Here is a 22,512-nt window from a genome sequence, read left to right on the forward strand (position 1 = left end):
CAAATACTCCATTATTCAGCAAATGTTTAGTCTGTATGTATTTTGATGCTTAAATAGCCCCCAATTTAGTCAGTAGGAGTCCTCTCAAGCTGCCTTCTGTGTCCTTTTGACATGCCCCCCTCATTCTTTAAGCATTTTTCTGCTGTGAATGAAAAATACTGCAAACCATTATCAGTAAACAAAGAATGCTGAAGCCATCAAGTCATCAGCGGCGATCACCCCCCACCACCCGTGAAGACAAGCCTGCAGCTCAGCCTCTGCAGCCACTCACAATGGTGCACTCTGAGGAGACTCAGAATAAGAAAGGACAGGATATTGGCCCTAGATAGCTAGGTGCTTGTCAAAGAAATGAAGTCAATGAGCCCAAATGTTTGCTCCCTCCCACACATAGAAAAAAGCTTAATTATTTAACTTGAGATGTCTGGTTTTCTTCAGTTAACAAGTTATCTTTTAGTGTTCCAACTACATGGTCTTTGTTGTAAAACTCCTATATATCCTAGCTCCTCCCCTATGTCTTCAGAGCAGTCTCTCAGAGCCATCTGAGAGGCTGTCATCCTGGCTTAAGTCCTCCCGCCAAATAAAACATAACTCAACTTTTAGGCTGTGCATTTATTTCAGTCGACACTGCTTTCCAATACAATGTATTTTCTAGGTTTGTCTTGTCCTTTCCCTGCCTTGTGCTGGGGCATCTCCTACCTGCCTTGGGCTTCAACACCCCATGCCAGAACTTCTATTCTTTTCTTTCAGCCTTATCGTATATTAATTTCAATAATCATATTTTTAATTTCTAACAGTTCTCTCATTTTCTGAGCTCTCTTTCCTCTTCCCCTCTCTCTCTTTCTACTTTTCTTTTTCTAATAGAACACTGTTCTTGTTTTATGAGCAATTTTTCTTTGACCTCTCTGATGACATTCATTCTAGGGCATTCATTTCTCTTCTGTTTCCTTCGGTGTTTCAGTTTCTTCTGGGTTCTTTTGTCCCATTAGTTGGTTTGGACCCCTGTCTTTCCTTCTGAGGCTTTTCTCACACATCTGATGTTCCTAGCTTTTGTTCCTGTGTAAGAATGAGGCATTAAGAAGCTGACTGGGATTTGGGGTGGGGGGTAGACATACCAGATGAAATGCAGGATGCCCAGTTCAATTTGAATTTCAGATAAATAAGAAACAACCTTTTAATATGAGTATGTCCCAAATATTGCATGGGACATATTTAACTAAGAAATTATCTGTTTATCTGAAATTCAATTTACTTTTTTTTTTATTTGCTAAATCTGGCCACCATAGGTAGGATCTGAGTCAACTAGTGGGACCCCAGTTTTTCTGGGGCCTATCAGTTTTCTCAGAGAAAAATCCCATGTGCCCTTTGGACTGTAAGCCCAAGGACTAATGTGCCACAAACCAAATGTGGGAAAGGAGCAGTGTTCAGACTGCCTTTGTTACGGAAACGACAGGCCAGTCAAGAAACAAGCACCACTCGGAGGGTTGGAGTACTCAGATATATTACGCCGGCGGGCTCAGAGGGGCTTCTGCTCCAAAGCTCTGAGCACCTTCAAGATGTGCACATGAGGTTTTATAGGGTAAAGTACAAGCTCGGGGTATTCGGCCAATAGGCATGGAACAGCTTTAGCAGCATTATCATCACAAAAGTGGAGGTGGGGAGGCAGCAAACCAACATTCCAAAGCCAGATATGTATTTGAAAATCCAGCTGGCTAGCAAAAACACAGAAACAGCAAACCAACACTAATTAACCTAGATTTACAAGTTAGTCTAGCAGAACTCAGATCAGTATTCCAATACTTAGATTTGTGAGTTATCTTGTTAGACCAGCCCAGCCTCTCCTTCACATTCCTAGACTTGTGAGTTATCTTGTTAGACCAGCCCAGCTTTTCCTTCACACCTTCAGGTCACCATCCACCCCTCTTCAAACTGCGTCTGGTGTCCTTCTCTCAGACAAAATCTTGGAGGAGAGGGGGAGGGGCAGGTGACTGGAAGGGAGAGTTTAGGGAGAGGAACTAGAAGTGATTTAAAAAAATTTTTTTTTCCTAAATGAGTTTCATACAAACTTTCAGTCAACCCTCCTGTTCTTAGGCCCGTCCAGCACTCCAACCTTTGGAGACGCCCACTGCCCCCGGTGTCTGAGTCTTTCTGGATTCTGATACTGATGGTTTCTCCTGTAGGTTTAGGTTTCTGCTTTCTTTGAACATTGTTTCTCTCATTTGCTGTGTCTTTGTCTAGTGTGCTTTTAGTCTTTGTGGGTTTATGCCATTTTAAAATTCCTTTGCTGAATTCATTTTGTGACAACAGAGATAAATGTGGGTGTTTTAATATTCCATGTTTAACTGGACGACAATGATTTTAGTTTATTAGTCAGTACACCTCTAATGTGTCACCTACTCAAACGTCCTGGGGGAAAGGTGTTTGGATAAACCCAGGATTTTTTCTTCTCCCTCTTCTCCCCTGCCTGCAATGAACTACCACAGGGGACACTGATAGAGGTTATGTGGCCTTACAGACTTGGTAGTTTGGCACTATTCGCTCCCCAAGGAGAGCCAGACTAGAGTACCTATAAATCTTCTATCTTAACCAACCATGAGTTTTAGACCTAACCATTCCCTGCAGGTCTGCGGCTTAGAGCAATGAATTTAGATAAGGCCAGGGTTTACTGTTGTTTATTGCTTTACAATAAGTGCTGTTTGCTCATGGTAATTGGTTTACAAAAGCTCTTCAGTCTCTAGTAAATAAACAGCCAGAGTCATTTGTTAAGTTGGAACGTGAGGGGTCCCAAGGCTCAATGAGGACGGAAAACCCTGGTCTTTGCCTAGTTCCTTGGACCATCCTCTGAGATGAGCCCAGGAAATGTCAAAAAGCAGTCTGATCTTCCAAATATTTATTTTTTACCAACTCACATTATCATAATTAAACAAGTTGCTACTTGTGGCAATTCTTTGCAGAAAAATTCAGGCTGCCAGTCACCATAGTCAAGGAATGGAAGTGAATCACAGGGACGGGGAAGGAGAACCAACAGCTCTCACTAGATTTGGCCCCATTTTACAGATGATGAAATAGGCTCAGAGAGCTTTGTAGCAAGTCAGTGGCACCGCCTGTATTTAAATTCGCGTTTGTCTGACGTGTAGTCAGGGAGGGATTGAGACCCTCTGAATTTAAGAATCTAAAAGGCCTATATTCATTCTGGAAAAGCAAAGGGTAAAACTAAATAACTTTCTGCAGAAGGAAATTTCCTAATTTAGCAAACATGGTTTTCCACAATGAATTATTCCTCTAGCAGATATTGCAGGGCAGTGGCATTGGGAGGACATTGTCAGGGAGTCTTTTGTTTTGGTGGTAGTATCAGCCAAGCAAAATCAGAAGAAATAAGTGGTAGCAAATGGCAAGAATCAGAAATCTCTCTTGGTTCAGTCCACAGTTAAGGAGCACTGGTTTTCTTTCATAGTGGATAAACTCATCTTCAGGAAAACCCAGAAACCTCTTGCCCTGATAAAAAAAACAACTCCCAGCTTGATGGGACTCAGACCTAGGCCTGCCTGTCACCTCTAGGTAGGGAGGTGTTAGAGAGATGAGTTCCTGTGAAGAGTTTCACAGGAGAGGGAGAAAGATGGACACGTCAGTTACTCTCAGGTAGTCCGGAAGAGTCTGGCAATGTTAGATTTTTATGTTCATTTTAATTGTTTTGATGTTTTAACCTAGCAATAAATTGTCAGTTAATCACTTTTATGCAATAATAAAAGGTGCATAAAATGTTAGTGCTGCTTCCTGCTCAGTGTCCCTTCCCCAGCATGAAGTGTTATTGAGATACATTTCATTCAGGTAAGTTGGCAATTTTATCAGAGTTAGAAGGCACTGACAATTATTCCTCATGCTGCAGCAGCCAATGTAAAAAGTCTCCAAGTCCTAATTCCCTTTGGCCCTAAGGACATATCTTACAGAAGGAGCAGCTTTGGTGGCCCTGGAGAGTTTGGTCACCAGGTTACATTATTTTGATTGTAAGGAAAGCCCATATTCCTGCTTCAGAACTTAGAAGGTAGGGGTCAGTAGATAGGGAGATAAGTGATTAATAAATGTGATAAAATGGGATTTCTATGTTAAATCTAAACTGCATGGGTTTTTAGATCAGGTTTATATAAGAACATTCTTGAATTCTTTCCAACTACCAGTGAGATCAGAGTGTCCATGGAAAGCTACCATGCACAGACACTGGAAAAACAGCCATTCCTAATTTCTGCCATGTGACCCCGGTATGACCTTGCTGATGTGTTTGATTTTCAGTCCTTTGGTGTAAGTGAAACCTCTTTACAAGGTTACCATGTAGAGCAGTACTTGTCAACTGTTTGATTTTGCAAAAAGCAAGAGCCTTTCTGAGGTTGTTGCAAATTCTCAAGAGATTTAAGTCTAGCCTGGTGCACCCCTCCCACCAAGTGTATGACATCAAGAGAAACGGTTGTGAAATTAAACAATGATGGGCTGATGCAACTCTAGAAAGGTTGAAAATTCTTAAAATAATAAGGTCATAAAGCTACAGAGTAAAGGAAGAAGTGACTTGACTGTATGATGACTAACATGACAATCTCAGCACTTCATTTGGTGGTTGTTGCCAAAGGAGGAGGGAGGAGGAAGACAAGACGGAGATGAGGGGTGGAGGGAGAGCTGCCTCAGTTGTGACAGCTCTCCTAGACCATAAATTAGGCTAATTATTAGTATCAGCTGTTACTTATTATTTAATTCAGTAGCGCTGCTCTGTAATTCTACTTTTACGTTGGCAAACCACTTTGTAATGGAGCTGTATGAAAGATCCTATATAAAATTAAGTTTACTATTCTTGTTATTATAGTTTAGGGGTCACCCGACCAAGCTGGTATGATCATGAATTAAGAAGATGAGCTGCTAAGGAAGAGGCTGAGAGAGAGCTGATGTTTATTTCAAGCAAGTTGTCCATAATCCCAGCCACCAGGAACAGGGGGCCAGTGGATAAAGGTTAAATAGGATGAAATCCTCAATAAACCCAAAGGTGTGGGTTCCAGTTCTGATTTGTTATCCTTCTGACCTTTTAGAATGGAGATGAAATGAAAATGTTTGTCTGGCTCTACCTGCCCAGGATGAAATAGAGACGAACATGACTCTAGGAGAGAAATAATGCGTTCTCTTAAGAAACGCATTAACTAAATGTCAGGTGATATAACCCTTGAAGGTCTTCTAGTGACAACAATTCCATTTGGAAGCTATTTATTTTGGAAACAGAGGACAGAAAACCCTGGAGTTTCAGATTAATACTCCCTCAGTACACCCGTGTTAGAACACTTTCAGAACTATACGCAAAATAATTCCACGAGAGGGTTAGGAAAATGTCTGCATGTCTGGGTAGTGACTCTTCCTTATAGCATCAAGTTTCTCTTTGACTATTTTATGTAAAGAATTATGAAAAAATATAATAATGCTTTAAAAAACTTTATAAGGAAATTTCTGAACAAATAAAAATAATATGTAGAAACACAAGAAAGCAGAATTGCATGAGCAAAATTCAAACATTCAGTATCTATCTAGTGAGCACCAGCTCCCTTATCTGCTAGGCACTGCAGTCTTTAAAGGCGAGTCTCAGCAGCCTAGGGCAAGAGGTCCACGGATGGCTTTGGAAATAATTTATGGTGTTTCAGTATCAAGCTGTGGAGTTCATCCCAGCCTTTCCCAGACTTCTGAAACCTTATCCCCACTTCCACTCTTACTGAATTTCTGGCAGCTAAAAGATCATCCCTCTGGGGTCCCCCAAGGCTCACTCCAATAGGTTGGTCGAGTTTCTTGCACTTTCCTTAGAGCTTGGCTCACTTCCCAACTTGGTTCACTGGATGTCAGTGAAAGAAACCCTTGGCAATTACTTCTAAATTTACTGATCCCAACTTTGGAAAGTGTTTCTAAGAGACAAGGACAGCCAATGTCACAAATTTCTCATCTAGAGGCTCCATTTGCATCTGGAAAAGTGGAAGTTATCTAGCTGGCTGGCCTGCTCACCTGTACCACAAGGCATGGATAATAATGGGCGCGCCTGGCAACACAGGATGGCTCAGTCCACGGTTGATACCCACTGAGCCTACAGTCCCCAGGCATGGTAGGAAGAGGCGGTACAATCCTAGCCTTTGATAGATTTGTAATCTAAACTTACCTTTTTTACATTTAAAAGAGGAACTTAAAAATATTCACGTCAATTCCACTTCCTAAATATTTATTGCCATTAAGTCGGACCATTAAACACTGTCTTTATGAAACTCCATTTCTCTTTGCGCTCACTAATGAAATGTTCCCAGTAATAGGCCTTTTCTCTTTCTTCAATGTTCTTCCATGGCTTTTCCTTTTAAACTAAACTAAGGAAATATTATCATAACTTAAATCTTTCCCTATTCAGCTAGAAATGAGCATTTAACTTAAAACTAATTGCAGGCCAACCTTTAAAGGGCCATTAATTTGTAATGGTACCAGACGAGCAAGGTGACTAGATGGCTGAAACTGGGCAGAACAGGCCTAATTTTTTTGTTTCTTATCCTGTCTGACATTTGTCCTTCAAAAGCACATTTAATTACTGAATGAGGTAACTTGGTAGAATTTCAGCATAGTGCCTGCCACGTGGGAGCCTCTCAATAACTCTTCTCTGCCTTATTTCCCTCTCCTTTCTACTTTCTTTGCTCTCAGCCATAACCCAAGCCTTCCAACCCATTATGAAAATAACGGCTTGAAGTCCTTCAACTTTTCTCGAACTAAGCCTGTCTCTTTGGTATTCCTTTCCTGCTCTGACTGCCCTGATACTCTTCATGCCATCCTCTCCTGGCTCCTGTGCAGCCCTGCTCCTCCAGTAACCCCTTCTCTAGTGTGTATCTTCCTAACTTTCATCAACTAAAACATTCTAACCTTAAAACCCAGCAAAGCTTTTGTTTCTTAAGTTACTGCCTGTTTTCTCCCATGTAGCCAACCTACTTGAAAGAGTAGTGTACACTTCCGCCTTTCCGTTCCTCATCTCAGATCTGCTCCTTGCCTATTGCAACTACTTCTGCAGCTACCAAAACTGCTTTCCCAGACGTCAGTAATGATTTCTTCTCGTTTGTCTTCCACCGGTTCATGGCATGTGGTAGGGTTATCCGCTCTCTTCATTAAATTCTTCTGACTGCCTTTATCTTTATCATTTCCCATGTCAGTGTCCTAAGTGCTGGTGTCAAGTGTCCATTCTCAGTTGCTTCTGTCTTGCTCTTAATCAGTGCTTCTTAATCTGGACGCGCGTAAGAATTACCTGGGGAGCTCTTTAAAAATGCAAACCCAGATTACGTCCAATTAAATATAACGAAATCCATACCAATTAAATTTGATTTCCGATATCACCCAGATATCAGATTTGATTGATCTGGGGTTGGACGGTGACATCTATTTTAAAAATGCTCCTCTGGTGATTCTCAAGTACAGCCAGGACTGAGAACCATCGCTCTAGAATATCGATTTTTATCTTTACTTCTTAAATTCTCCTGATACTTAGACCCCAATTTCCAACTCTTTGCTGAGCATCTCACCCCGAATGTTCCACAGCACTTCACTTTCAAGGTGATCCAAATCAAACTTCTGTTCCCCATTTGAAGAACCTCTTCTGCTATGTTTATAGGGTTACTAGTCTCCCATTCTCCCAAGCGGGAGACCTAGAAGTCACCCTCGAAACTTTCTTTCACTTTGCCCCTCAATTCATTTATTTGCCATGCCTTATAGATTTTAATACTGAACAATTTCAAATCCTTTTCCCTAACACCATCCTATGCCCCATTTTAGGACCTTATTGCAGTAACTTCTTACCTGGCCACTTTGCCTTCAGTCTCTTTCTTCTTCATTCCATCCTTCACATCCTAGTAGAAAGATCTTCCTGGAACGTGGTTCTGATTGTATCTACTCAATAACCATCCCTAGGGTTGGGGAGTGGGAGGGAACTCATCACTGGATTACCTTTACCCAGGAATAACACTCAAATTCTTTAGTGGGGTGAAGGCCTCATAATCTGGCCCCAGTTCTCTAAAACCACTCTCCTCTATCCTAGATTCCCATCCCATGAGGTTCCCCAGAATGCAGTCCTGGTTCCTGAATCATGGCATGTGTTCCTTTTTGCCTTTGCTTATACTATTCTCTGTCTAGGACTGGATTCAACTCGGATGGCTCAAACAGAGGGAGGATTTACAGAGATACAATCAAGGTAAAGGGAAGCTACAAGAGTGGTTGAGACGTCCACAGAGTAGCAGAGTGGGAAGCTCCTAGGCTTAAAGGGCTAAGAGGGTGAAACAGGTACCACACCTCAGTGAGAGCTGCAGTGGGGGGAAGGAGGGCCATCAGTAGGAGCTGTAGGCAGGGAGGGTTACAGCCACTGCCAAACCACAGTGCTGAAGCAGAGAGGGGACAGTGAGTGATCACCTCAAGCTCTCCTCCTGGCCACCAAATCTCTGGCAAGTGTCTTTAATGGGCCAAACTCAACTAGAAGCCAGCCAACCACCAAGAGTGGTCAGATGATGCAGTCTATTGATTACAAAGCAGAGCAGGGAGAGGTAGAGAATAAATGGTGGTGTGAGGGATGGGAAAATTAAATGGAGAATAACCATGTAATCCCCACCTATATCTAGTCAAATACCTTGCATCTTTTAGCTCACAGTTCAAATGTCACCTGTTTTGTGAAGTCTTCCCTCATTTTCCTACCGCAAGATCCACGTATTTCATTCCTCTGGCCTCCCTTAGCTGTGATTATGTCTACGTTATTGCAGCTGTCAGTCTGACTTACGATACAATTATTTATGTATCTGCATCCATCTCTTGCATCATATTTTGTGCTGCTGGAGGAAAGAGATAGTACTTCATTTGGTACAAAGCCTTGCAGATAACAGGCACTCAATAACTTGGTTAAATTTAATTGTATTTTCATGTTATCTCCTCAGCCTCTGTCAGGGAGATTCATATATACTTATAAACCATAGTCCTCACATTTTTTCCACTTTTCACAAGAGTTTCTTTTTTGGTACTACTTCTCTTCTTTCTTGATTTTCTCCTTCTTACCTGTATCTCTGAGGTTAGATACTTAGACTGCAGTTCACCAACAAATTGTTGGGGATACTGCATCACTGTTGCTGGCAAGGGTCTAAAAACCTCTAGCTTTATTTCATGTCCTAAGTGGCACACATAAAACTTTTTTCTTTAATTTACACATGCATCAAACTTGAAAATGAAGTCATAGAATGCAATTTTTTATTCTTCATTGGACTTTAAACACTTCTGAATAGAAGTTATACTTGGCTTAACCTGTTTTGCATATAGAAAAGACTGTGCTGCCTTTATTCTTTATAAATACCAACAGTGAGTACAGCTAACATAGTTTTACTATGCAAACACTAGTCTACACTGATGGTTTTGGTGCATATTGAGATTTTCATATGAAAAGTAGTATTTTTAGACCCAATAAAAATATTTTCATTTGTGGCACTGATGATGGAAGTAATGGCAAAAATTGTGATTTCCACAGAAGTTCAGAGTTTTCACATCAAATATTGAATTTTTCGCCTTAAGAAGTTTGACTTTGGCATTTTTTTTATATCTTCCTTTTCTTTGCTTAACATGTTCATTTCTCCTTCTCCTTTCTTAAACATGTGGGGCACCGTTACAGTAGCTGTTTGTAGCAGCTCTTTTAATATCTTTGCCTACTAATTTTATCACCTGTGTCCTATCTGGATCTGTTTCTATTGAAGGATTTGTTCATTTTCTTCATTATGGGGTTTCCTCCTTTAATTTGCATGCTTGGTAAAAAAAAAGTACCCATAAAACATTGAATTACAGGTATTGTGAATTTCACATTGTTTAATGCTGGACCCTTTTTTTTGTTGTTGTTATTCCTTTAAATATTTTTGAGTTATGTTCTGGGGCACAGTGAAGTTACTTGGAAACAATTCGATCCTTTCGAGGCTTGCATTTAAACTCTGCCAGGCAGAAGCAAAGCAGCCTGTAGTATAGGGCTAAGTTGACCTGCTAATGATGCGGTACCTTTCTGAGTACTCAACCTGATGTTCTGTGTGTTAGAAAGTTTTTCCATTTAGTTTGTTGGGGAATGTGGATTATTTCCAGCCCTCTGTGAATGCCAGTCATTGCTCCTTTTGGGTGTTTTTCTTCCTGCCCTCATTGGGGTTTCCTCACACACGTGTGCTGATCAGTATTCAGCTTAAGACGCAAGGGGACACCCCTGCAGATCACCACTGTATGTTGTCTAGTGGCTGAAGACTGTTGTTTATATATTTTGTCTGGTTTCCATTTGTATAAGGTAGAGGGTAAATCAGGTCCCTGTTATTCCATCATTGCCACAAGTGAAAGTCAGTTTTGATTTTTAAATGGATGATGGGGGAGTATATTGAAACAATTCTGTATCAGAAAAATAAGCTAGAGTATGACCCTGGCCCAGTCATTTACCCTCTTCTTAGCTCTAGTTTCCTCAGCTAGAAAATAAAGAGTTTGGTCTATATGACCATTAGGTTTTTCCCTGGCTCTTAAATTCTGTAATTCTATAATTAAGCACAGGTGTATCTTTGCAGGGAGAATTGATATATAGTCTCCAATGTGATAGTTTAAAGATTTGGAACTATGGAACTCCCATTTTGCTGTAGTAAAGTAAATTTGGAAGAGGTTAGTGTTTTAACAGATAGTGTTTTACAGACCTGGGAGGGACAATACAAATGTAGCACACACATGTAAAATGACCAGTCTGAAGGGGGGAAATGTATAGGAATGTTCTTAGTTTCATTATTGTTTACAGGGCCCAGCACTGTGTACTGGACATAATAGGTGTTCAGAAATATCTGTCGAATATCTCAGTGGTACTTGAAAAATCTTTCATTATAGCAAAAGTTGGAAACAAACAAAAAAATCCATCAATATTGGGATTGGTTAGTGGTATGTTCACATAATGAAGTATTATACAACAGTCAAAAATACTGAGGCAAAGTGTCATGCATGAATATGGAATGTTTCCAAAGATATATGACTAAATGAAAAAAAATCTAGCATGATCACTATATATATTTTATACTCTAATTTACAATTAAAAGATTTAAAAGGAAATAAATATGTTTTAAGGCAATATATACATACATGCTTGTATATTCAGAGAATACATCTAGAAAGATATACAAACTGGTGACACATACCTCAGGGGAGGAAGACCAGGGGACAGTATGGAAGAGGGACTTACTGTTCCCTTTATGCCCTTTTACATACCCTTTGAATTTTTTATCATGTGCATATGTTATCTAGCTTTTAAAAATGTTGCTACTGAATATATATGTAGACATATTTTTTTCAGTGAAGTATCTGATATTCTCTAAAAGGGTTAGATTTCCATAACGCAGTCTGGGAAATTTCCCTATGTCTAGATTATATGTTTAAAGGAACCAGCTCACACCTACTCTTTCTACTCTTACTCCAGGAAAGAACCAGGCATCTCCACAGCTTTGATTAATTTTCCATTCTGCATGAAAAGAATTATCATGCTAGATCCCTAAGTGACTGGCCTCTGGAGCATTATGCTTGCTTGAATATGGGTACTTGAGAAAAAGAACAAAGCCATTTGTTTCTAATGATCCTATATACATTTTACGGTATTTAATTAACCTTTATAATCTAATTCACCCGTCTTTCTGGCTTCCAGATGAGCAACCAAGAAAGCACAGGGTGCAGGAGTTGGAAAGGGAGGCTGTGTGATTCACAGGATGTTAACTTGTGGCCGGTTTGCTACTTTTCAATGCTACAGGTAACATGTGAATGTGTTTAGAAGAGAGTGAAGTAACACCCACCAAGTGGGGATGCTCCCTTTTATGTTTTAGGGAGAGAGTTGCATCTCTGGCAAGCTCTCTTAGAAGAATGACTTCTAGCCATACTTTGTGTTCCAATGTGTGTCTGATGCGCCTCAGGTAAAACCCAGCCAAATAGTTCCTGGAAGACGTGGGGAGATATTTGGAAACATATATGCAAGTCCAAAATTAAAAATCCATGGCTCACAATGCAGGTCAGAAAAAAAGTGCTAGGATGCCCACGGCATTTTCTTCTGACTCTGTTATCTGCTTTAAAGTTTCTGGTGCTATTGCTGGTTTCGAATTCTTGAAATGCCACTGTAGCAAGCAGACAGTGCCAGAAAGATGCCTCCAAGGTCCAGCCAGCCAATGAAAGAATGTGAAGGATAAGATTCCTGACTTCAACAAGCTTATTTTTGACATATGAAAGATATTACTGTATAGAAATTACTATAACACATGAATAATAGGGAGGAAAACATTTGTTGAAGGGGGAAATGTTATTTAAAATGGCGGTGTTTTTGGTGGACTGTGTATTGGCAAGAAGAGCCCTGCTTCCATCCACCCTCAATCTGAACCAAAGATCAAGAATTCAACAAAAGAGAGGCCACTACTAGGAGGGCTGGATTTGGCAAATAAAAATGTAGGATGCCCAGTTATTTGAATTTTAGATAAACAACAAATGCTTTTTTAGCATAAGTATGTCTTATGCAATATGTGGGATGTACTTATACCAAAAAAAAAAAAAATGATTCGCTATTTATCTGCAAGTCTAATTTAATTGGATGTCCTGTATTTCACCAGCCAATCCTAACCACTACACAGAGTAGGAGTGGATGCATTACATACTGTTGTCTTTCCCTCACCTCATGGTTCCCTCATGGTAAAATGAGTTGCCCGTGACACCTCTATGCAAGTAGGATCCAGCCAAAGGGTGAGAACGCAGCTGAATTCTTGCTATGCTGCAGAGCCAAAGTGGAGGAGCAGGCTATAGAGTGAATTAACTCAAGAACAACTGTGAGGCAGCCCCCCCACCCAGCCCCAACAGTAAACTGGATGGAGATACCTCTATAACACGTAGGATGAAAGTTGAGCTTTTTAATTTGGGTATTAAAGGAAAGAGTGACTCCAGAACGCTTGGAGGCCATGGGGAAATTCTATACTATGGAAATTCTTGGAGTTAGTGAAAGTGGAGCTTCCATAAGCCAGGTAAATGAATGCTGGATATGAGATGGGGGTGCACCTGCTCTGTGGAGTCAGGCTGAGAGAGCTCCTGGTTTCATGCCACGCAGGCTTCCAGAGCTAGAGAACATGGGGGTGAGAAGACAAAGATAGTAATTGGGATGCCTAGGTGAATTTGTTCAATGAATTGTGGAGGGTCTTGGAGACCATGTTAAGGAATGGGGGCTTAATCCATGAAGCAGTGGGACTCCTCTGGGGGTTTCTGGGCGGGAAATGGCATAATCAGAGTTGTGCTTCCAGAATATTAATTTGGCAGTTTCTGATAGAGGAGAAAGTGGAGACCGGGTGGTCAATTGAGAGGGGATACAGTCAGGGCCACGCTAGTCCCTATGGCATCTGTATGTGAATTAGAAAAGGCACTTCCCTGAGGGGATGCAGACCAGGGCACTCATTTTGGCAAAAGACTGTGCCAAGGTATATGGTATGATGACTAAACAGGAGGGTAGACTTTAGCTCCCCATTATCCTCTCAGCCAGTATAGTAGTTGGTTAATTAACCCTAGTGGCTTAAGGCAATCAATGTTCATTCTATGCTCATGTCACAGTCCAGTGGCTGTAGGGTGACTTTCCTCCTGGTGGACACTCAGGGGTCTGGGATACCTACCTTTATGTTAGAGTGAGACCATGTAGAATATGCAGCCTCCAAGATCACCAAGGAGAAGAAAGAGCTGGGGATTTTTATAGGGGCACTTATGACCAGACTTGGAAGTGACTGAAGTTCTGTCCACTTCCCCTTGCTAGAGCATTGCTCCAACCTGCCTACCAAGGAGGTTGAGAAAATAAAGGAGGACAACAACTTGTGCTGCTCTTGGGTCTAGAAAGCTTTGGAAGACGATTCTAGCAGTCAGAGAAGACTGTAGAGATATTAGGGGAAATCTGCTGTATTTTATTCAGTTTTCACTTTGACTATAATAAAAAGAACAATACACCTTCTCTTGTGCAAAGCAATTTAATGAGCATCCATATTTAGCAATTTGGTTTTTCTAGAACCATATATGTGGAAAATTATGAGTCATAAATACAGGAGGGATCTCCAGACATTATATGGTCCATTGCTACTCTGTCAGAGCATGACTGACTTCAGCCTAAAACCAAACAAAAACAAAAAAAACCCCCAAAATCAAAAAAGCCAACTAACCAAACAACAACAACAACAAAAAAAAAACCCAAGTTTTTTTCTTTCTTTCTTTCTTTTTGAAATATAGGCAGTTTACAATGTTGTGTCAATTTGTGGTGTACAGTATAATGCTTCAGTCATACATATACATACATATATTTTTATGTTCTTTTTCATTATAGGTAACTATAAGATATTGAATATAGCTCCCTGTGCTATACAGAAGAAAGTTGTTGTTCATCTATTTTATATATAGTAATTAGTAGCTGCAAATCTTGAACTCCCAGTTTTTAGGTGTTAGATTTAGTTTCAATCCATTTGGTAAAAAAAAATCTGACCACCACAACCATATCTATCTGGGAGGAGTTGGTGAATTCATTTATTGTTCAAGTTGTAGAGAACTAATCAAGCATATTTTCTTTTAGAGGCACACAGAATATTAAAAGGGAAAGGACTTTGTAGATGATTTTATTAGGCACTTATTTTTCAAATGAAGAATACTCTTATAAAAGGAAAGACAAAGTTAATTGGATTTCTTCTATTGCTTAGGAATATGGACATAAGTATGTATAAAGTTTCCTATGGTCCTTTAAAAATAGCTATTAAAAGCTATTAGAACTTCCTTGGAAACCACTTGCAGGATCTAGCAACATGTAAAGACAAAACCGTTTTTACTTAGTCAGATCCTTTCTGTTGAAATAAGTTCCACTTTCTTAATTCATTTATTCACTCATCCATTCATTCAAAAATGATTCATTGAGTAGTTCTTGGAGGCCAGGCACTACTCTAGACGCTAGGGATTCAATGATGAATCCATCTGATTCCATGGTCATTTGTTAGGATTTTGCTTTTGTGTAAATGAAATACTGAGCCTGACAGAATGAATAGCATATTTGGTTTGGGATCAGAAGACCTGAATTCTAATTGTTGTTACACTCAGCCATGAATTATATTAATAGTATCAAATAACAATTCACTCAAGCCCCAAATCTCACTTATCTTTAGTCATTTTTTCACCTAATCAGTTATCATGTCCTTTACAATTTCTGAAATCCCCCTCTTGCTATCCATTTCACCTCTTGGCTATTTCTTGTTTAAATTATTGCATCCAGAGCGGTGCCACATATGATTGTGTAGGTCATCTACTGCATGTAGCAGAAACATTAGTCCTAGTCTCCCTTGTTAATTCAGAGCTATATGATTACTATTGCTACAATTTATATATTAGACACTCATAAACTCTTTGTTGCAGCACATAGTAGCATTAGCGTTTAATAAAACGTGTCTAGAGATTAGCTTTTAAAATGCCTGTCTTTCCTATGTGAAGACAGTTTTGTCCCATTATCAAAGGGCTGTCACCTTTCTGCTGTTTTCAAAAGGAGCCATGTGTTGCATTTTCATGGATCATGATTTCTTCTTGTGACCAGAGCTCACCTTGTAATCAGACCCTTGTTAGATTTAGGAAGTTATTTAGTTGGTGAGAAGCTCTCCATGTAGAGACAAACTCCAACACAGCCCACCTGACTTCCTAAAGAAAACCAAGACTGACATTTACTAAAAACAGTGGACTGGGGAATTTGCAAAGGCCAATATGAAGGCTGAGATTCAGCTGAATTACTAAATACTGAGAACAGAAAGGTAGAGTAGTAAGATCTATATGTGAATATTAGAGGAATTAGGAGAGTTGTAAAAAACTGAAGAAGGAAGCAAGCAAAAGGATAGCAGGGGACCAGAGATGTCAATTCTTGTATCTGCCCACCTCCTACTCTACTAAAGGGTCTGTTGCGCTCATGCCCATAGCCCGGACCAGAAGTAACACCTGACTGAAGGCCAGAAGATGTATGATGTGACCTAACAGAGAAAAATGGGATGAAGACCCAACAAGATTTCTGTCTCTGGAAGTTGATTGAGACTTCTCAGCCATTTGGTACGTAAATGTAAGAGCCCAGACGACTGGGAGTGTATTTTAAACTTAAATGATCAGCCCTGAAATACATGTAAGTATCCCCACTTGACCCTATCTATGTGAGTTTACAAGTCTGCTTGTAAATCATGCCAGCACAATTTATTGAGGTTGTTTTTAGAACCTTTACTCCTGGTTTTAAATACCAACAGTTGTATTGTAGCATGTACTGTGGAACTGAAATGACATTCAGCCTTTGGTCCAGGAAATCTTGTCAATCATCTCTTTCTTTTTCTTCCTGAGATTCTGTTTTCATGTTATCTTGACTTTGGATTTAGATCAGATAATAACAGTAATATCCACAAAGGCTGCTTTAGCTTAGGGTTTTTGTAGAGCTATAAATAGCTAACATTTATTGTGCACTTACTCTATGCCAGGCAATGTGCTGAAGAAACTTATGCATAATAACTCATTTTACCATCTCAGCAACCTGATGAGGTAGGTAACATTATCATTCCCAATTTATAGGAAGGAAAAAGTGAGACAGAGAGAGGTTTGAAGAGTTTCCCAAGGTCTCATCACTATTAAGTCACAGAGCAAGTATTCAAATATAGTTAGAATCTACATATTGAACCATAACTTTATACTGCCTTGTTCCCATGGAAACTGTAGAAGATCCTGACTAACCAGAGGTTATGAGTTTCTTGATTTTCCCCTTGGCAGTTATATGGCAATGAAAATTAATTAACTCATTCAACAAATATGCTATATAGTGGTGATCAAGACAGATAGGCAGGATCTTTGCCCTTAAGGGGACTTCTGGTATTTCAGACTTTGTCAATTTGGTTAGAATTAGTCTTTCCCTTCAGAACCTAATTTTTCCTCAGGTGAACTCATAAGATAAGAGTTTTTGCCCCTGCAAAGTGGAACGCTGGAACTCTGGTGACTTTAGCAAAGTTCACTCTTCCTGGAGCAAGAATTTATAACATATTGACAGGGGCAGTAATTGACAATTATTTTTTTGACTGAAATTTTTCTCTCTGAAAGATTTTTTTTCCTTGCACCTATCTCATCCTTCCCCAGTCTATGGCTTTATTTTTGGTTTAAAAATTTAAAATATAGTAGTAGCATGTACTTGTCTTTGTTACATTTATTTCAGATCTTTTCAAACCTTTTGGAACTTGTTTCTCTTTTTGTAGAGTATTAACAATCTAACTTAACTCAATATAATTTATCAAACTATGACTTTGTATCAGGGTTAGGTTCAGTGGCATGTGACAGAAAAACCTTGATGATAGTGGCTTAAATAAGATAGAAGCTTACTTCCTTTTTATATAAAAGAATTTTGGAGGCAAGCAGTCCACAGTTGTCATGGAGGATTCACAAAGTCCTCAGGGAGCCAGCCTCCTTCCTACTTACTATTATGCTATCCCCAGGGTATGGTTTCCTCCTCATGGTCCAAGATGGCTGAAAGGGCTCCAGTCATCACATCATGTCCCAGGTAATAGGATGGACAGTAGGGATAAGAAGGATATACCCCCTTTCTTTTCACAACTTTAAAAATTTTTTTAAAATAGAAGTCCCGTACAATGCTTCTGCTTAGATCTCAACAGCCAGAATTCAGTAAAGTGGCCACACCAACTGCAAAGGAAGACTGGGAAATGTAAGATTTTAGCTGAGTGGCAATAGGACCATTCAAAAATTGAGGGCTGATTATTATGAAAGATTGGGAGAATAGATATAGGTGGGTAATCTGAAGTCTCTGCCACAGGTACTTTTCATATAGGTGGCCTTTGATCAAAAATTTATTGATTGATTTTTATAAACTTGATCATATTCTTAGAGGTATCAATCAAGTTGTTCCTAAGATAACGATTTTCCCTTTTATTATTTTTTTACTTTATGGCATCATGTAGCATAGCATTGTATTAATTGCATCTAAAATAAACCCTCCTGGAATTAGCTTACGCATAATGGCAAATATATTGGAAGGATATGGGGGAAACCCTTGGAAGAGGGAAGACTAAGTAGAAGGAAAGGCAGAGATTCTGCCAATGGTCAAATGGTCAAGAAAATCTGGAACTGGGAATTCCAGTATAACAAAGACATTTTCTCTGTCCTCTTTGTTTCCCGCTGTCCATTGACTTTTTATTCTCTCAATGAAGAACGTGTTTTTCCACTTGGCAAAAAAACATGTCCCATGACACTTCCCAGACTGGATATCTAGGTGAGGCTTGAGATGACCTCTCTTCCAAAGATGATCTTGGAGGAATGGCTTCCTTGGTTCATCTGGGGTCAGGTATCTACCTCCTGACCAATAGCTATGGCCGAGAGGACAGTCAGCAGTAACATAGCTTCTCTAGCTGCCATTATATGATAGAATTGTGGAAATGGTAGCAGCAGTTCTTATCAGAAAGGTGCATGCTGGCTACACAATTGTATAGACTACGCTACAGTTACACATGATGGAAAACCATGGGTCAGTGGTCTGGATTAAGTACATGATAAAGTAGAACAGGATCTATCTTAATGGAAAATGATTTACCTATAAACAAACATCATTTGATATGGATACAATATATAGAATGTTTACAATGTATCAGGCATTTTGCTAAGTGCTTTTTATATGTTGAGTTATTTACTCCTCATAACTCTATGAGCCAGAGATTGTTATCCTTTTTCATAGATGGGAGAACCAGAGCTCAGGGAGGTTAAGTAACTTGTCCAAGATCATACAGCTAATAAGTAAGCTACATTTGTCTTAACTTTGGTTTTTAACTACCAGAGTAATATACAGTCTCATTACTTCTTCATCTTGGATTGGAAATTATGGTCATTTTTGATGAAACAATTATTAGGTTTTTTTTCCCCTCAGTTCTGCCATAACAATGCTATGTGAACTTGATAAATCTTGTAATGTGCCTGGGTCTTAATCTCTTCATCTGTAAAAAGATTGAGTTGAATCAAATTACTTTTTCCCCTTGTTAATGCAGGTAATATTTTATTTCTGAAGGCAAGACTTGAGCTATTAGATTTTTAAAAATTTTAATTCATCCAATATTTTTTAGTGCTTCTTGAGCTAGATCTGTTTTAGGAACTGCGATGAAATTAAAGGTATTCAAGATGTATTTTTTGCTTACAGTGTTTTGTAGAAACAAACAAACAGAATTATTATTTTACAGGTTAAGAAGTACGGAGAAGAGTAGCCTTCAGAAGTGATATAACCATCAGCTCAATTATACCTTCAAAGGTATTTTCTCTATTTGCTGTCCTTAGTGCGTTGACTTCATTCTAAGGTTAGTTCCTTTTGTAGTTGTTAGATTGCTGCCAATGGCTATCTGGGTTATAGGCTGACTTGTTCATATCTGCTAGGAAAGAAAGAATCTTTCCCCCAAAGCATGGGCTAAAAATCCTTCCCTTCAGTCTGATCAGGCCAGGACTATAATGGTTTTCAGGTGTAATAATTAGAAGACTAGTCTAAGACCTAGCATAACTTAGATTCTAGGTCACATAGTAAAAACACAACCCCAAATCTCAGTAGCTTAAACAACAAAAGTGTAGTTTTTACTCAAACTATAAATCCATCCTGACTTTATGAGGGTAGGAGTGGGCTGTTTCACCTTGACCTTTCTTGGGGAACTAGGTGTACAAAGACTTTATTGTTTTCAATAATACTGATTTTTTTTTTTTTTTTTTTTACCTTTTTCAGTTTCATTAGGTAGAATTAACAATACTGATCTTGAGGCTGGGCAAGCACAAACACTATAAGGACTTATACTTGCAATTAAATGTTCTACCTGGAAATGACACTTATCACTTCTACCCACAACCTGCTGTAGGCTAGTGACTATAACTAGTCACATGGTCTAGCCAACTACAAGGGTCAGGAGGGTAGCAGGGATGTAGGTTGAAAATGTAGTCTCTATATATGCCTGATAAGACAAGGTGAGCATTACAAGTCTCTACTACACCAGGGAATTTGTTTACTGATTGACTTAGGCTAATTGGCTTGCCCTTCTGTAGCTGAAGCTTGGATAGTTACCTAAACAACAAACAAATAAAAACAAAAACAAGGAACTCTATTAATAAGGAAAGAAAGGAGTGGCTGCTGAATAAGAAATCAACTATATGATACTTTATCCTAATGAAGAAGACAGAAATTTCAGCCATAGAGGTAAGCATAGGGAGGGATAGTTTGGCTAGTTTCATCAGTCTTTAAATCAATCACTTTATTTATTCCTCTGATTGGAAAGACTGGTTCTGGCTCTTTAATGAGTGGGAATACATAGAGTTTCTATTTAAGGAGTTGGCTCAAAAGTGACTTAAAATATTTACTGGATTTCAAAGTATGGACTGTTTTTCCGTATTTCATTGTTGTAGTTACTGTCAGTGGTGTGTCAAGCTGGCTAGATTTATCATTTTAGAACTGGCAAACAACTAAAATTTATCTAGTCCAAGGCTTTTATTTTACAGATGAGAAAACTAAAGCCCAGTGGGTAAAATGATTATCTCAAGATCACACCTTCTTGTGTGTAGCAGTAACAGTGCTGTCCTTTGGATAATGTGCTGCAAAATGGAATCCTTTAAGTAAAATGTAGCTAGAGCAACAATTAGAAAACAAAAACAACGAAAAATTATTGAGAATGTTTTCAAGAGCTGATATTCAGTTAGTTCACACTTTCACATTGGTAGAGATGGAAAATTTTCTCAACTATTTGATAAGTAGCTACTGCTGAATCTCCTGAGAGCCTCCTCAACCTTTCTCTGTAACACACCCTCTCACTGTAATAAGGGGCCCACCTCAAAGGGTTGACTTGAGAATTACATAGTGGAGGTAAAGAGTTTATCATGGGGACTGACACTCAGCAATATTGTATCTTGTCTATTATTTTTATTATAATCATTAATGAAATGGTAGTAAATTTGAACCTAGTTCCTACATGAAGGCTCACAACTTTGGAAATGTAGCAGTATTTAAGTTCATTAACCTTGATCTAGCTAATCTTTCAATAAAAAGGCTACTCATGTACTCATTTTTAAGTTTCATTTCCATTGTCTAATGGTTGGCTCCCCCTTACCCCATCCGCAAGACCCCACAGCGCTGGTTAATGACTAAGACTTTAACCAGGCTGTGAAAAAGAGTATAATGTACTGACAAGGTTCTGTTATTTCTTAGTATAATATATTATGAAGAACATTCTGTACAATATTTTGTTGAGTAGAACTTGTAAGTTCTCAGATAAGCAAAGATAGGCCTAAAGCCTAGTTGGTGAGGAAGCTGTTGGAGAAGTGGTGGACTACTTCTACTTGCTGAAGCAAATAACAGAAACTAGGAAAGATGAGAGGCAGAGGCAGGCAGCTGGGATAAGAAGAGATAGAGGGCCCAGCAGCAGAGAGGGAGGCTGGAGCTTATGGAGAAAACATCCTTTGACAGAGCTCTCTTCTGGTGGCCAGTGATGTTTAGAACTTTTTGAGGATATTTTCTCTATTAGAAATTTAATCTAGCAAGAGGAAGGCAGAGTTTCAGTAATAACCTCTCTGGTGAGAGTAAAAGAAATGTGTCTTTTAAAAGCTGGAACTGTTGGGAATTTTCTGGAAATTCATTATGGGCTTGAACCTTAATGAGCAAAGATTGATTCTCAAGAATCAGTTGTTTAACTGATACTTCCAGTTTTGAGGTGGCAGCTAAATCCTGGAAAGGGCTTTGATAAAGTGTTCTGTCACATGCTGGAACACACACTGACTCAACAGAACACAATCTGAATTGCTGAAGAACTAGTTTCTAAGTGTAGAGACATCAAAATTATTTGGCATTTTATTATATATTATACTGCTCTATAAAAATGCACTGAATCCTGGTCAAACATTTCTTCGTTTTTTTTTTTTTGTTGTTGTTGTTGTTGTTTTTTAGCATTAGGAGGTAGAGAAGATAAATATTTCAATTCCTAAGTTTTTGGAAAGGAAACATGAAGGCCAGATACAAAACCCAGATGTTTTGAGGGAGATGTAAAATAAAGCTTTGAAATTGGAGATCTTAAAATATTATACAAGGTAAGCTTTAAAGTTGAACACGCTTGCTAAAATATTTTTACAAACTACTGTTTAAACTAAAAGTAAACATCCACCTCACCTCTGACTTCTAAAAATTATCTGGAGTAGGACTGATAAGACTTTGGCCTTTAATCCATCTTACTATGGCATAAGCCTAAAATTTCTGTTCATTTCCAACAACTGTGCTATGTGACCCTTAGAGCAGAATTTTGTTCAGTTTATAAGCTTAGTCTAGACACCTCTTCAGTGGAGGATAGTAATCAGTGGAGGATAAATGATTGTTGAATGGCATCTAAACTCTGAGCTAGAATATAATTCTGGCTCTGTCAGTGTATTTTTGTGTGACCTTAGATA

General features: G+C 39.0%; 1 long non-coding RNA gene across 1 annotated transcript; it reads left to right on the forward strand.

The window, feature by feature from the left end:
* Window positions 1-7,306: 7,306 nt before the first annotated feature.
* Window positions 7,307-20,612, forward strand: LOC116664305. The gene is made up of 4 exons (XR_004320751.1): window positions 7,307-8,224; window positions 11,705-11,806; window positions 16,005-16,131; window positions 19,290-20,612. It is a non-coding gene; the product is annotated as an uncharacterized LOC116664305 (long non-coding RNA).
* Window positions 20,613-22,512: the final 1,900 nt, after the last annotated feature.

The sequence above is a fragment of the Camelus ferus genome, chromosome 6 (assembly GCF_009834535.1).
Source record: "Camelus ferus isolate YT-003-E chromosome 6, BCGSAC_Cfer_1.0, whole genome shotgun sequence".
Classification (NCBI taxonomy): domain Eukaryota; kingdom Metazoa; phylum Chordata; class Mammalia; order Artiodactyla; family Camelidae; genus Camelus; species Camelus ferus.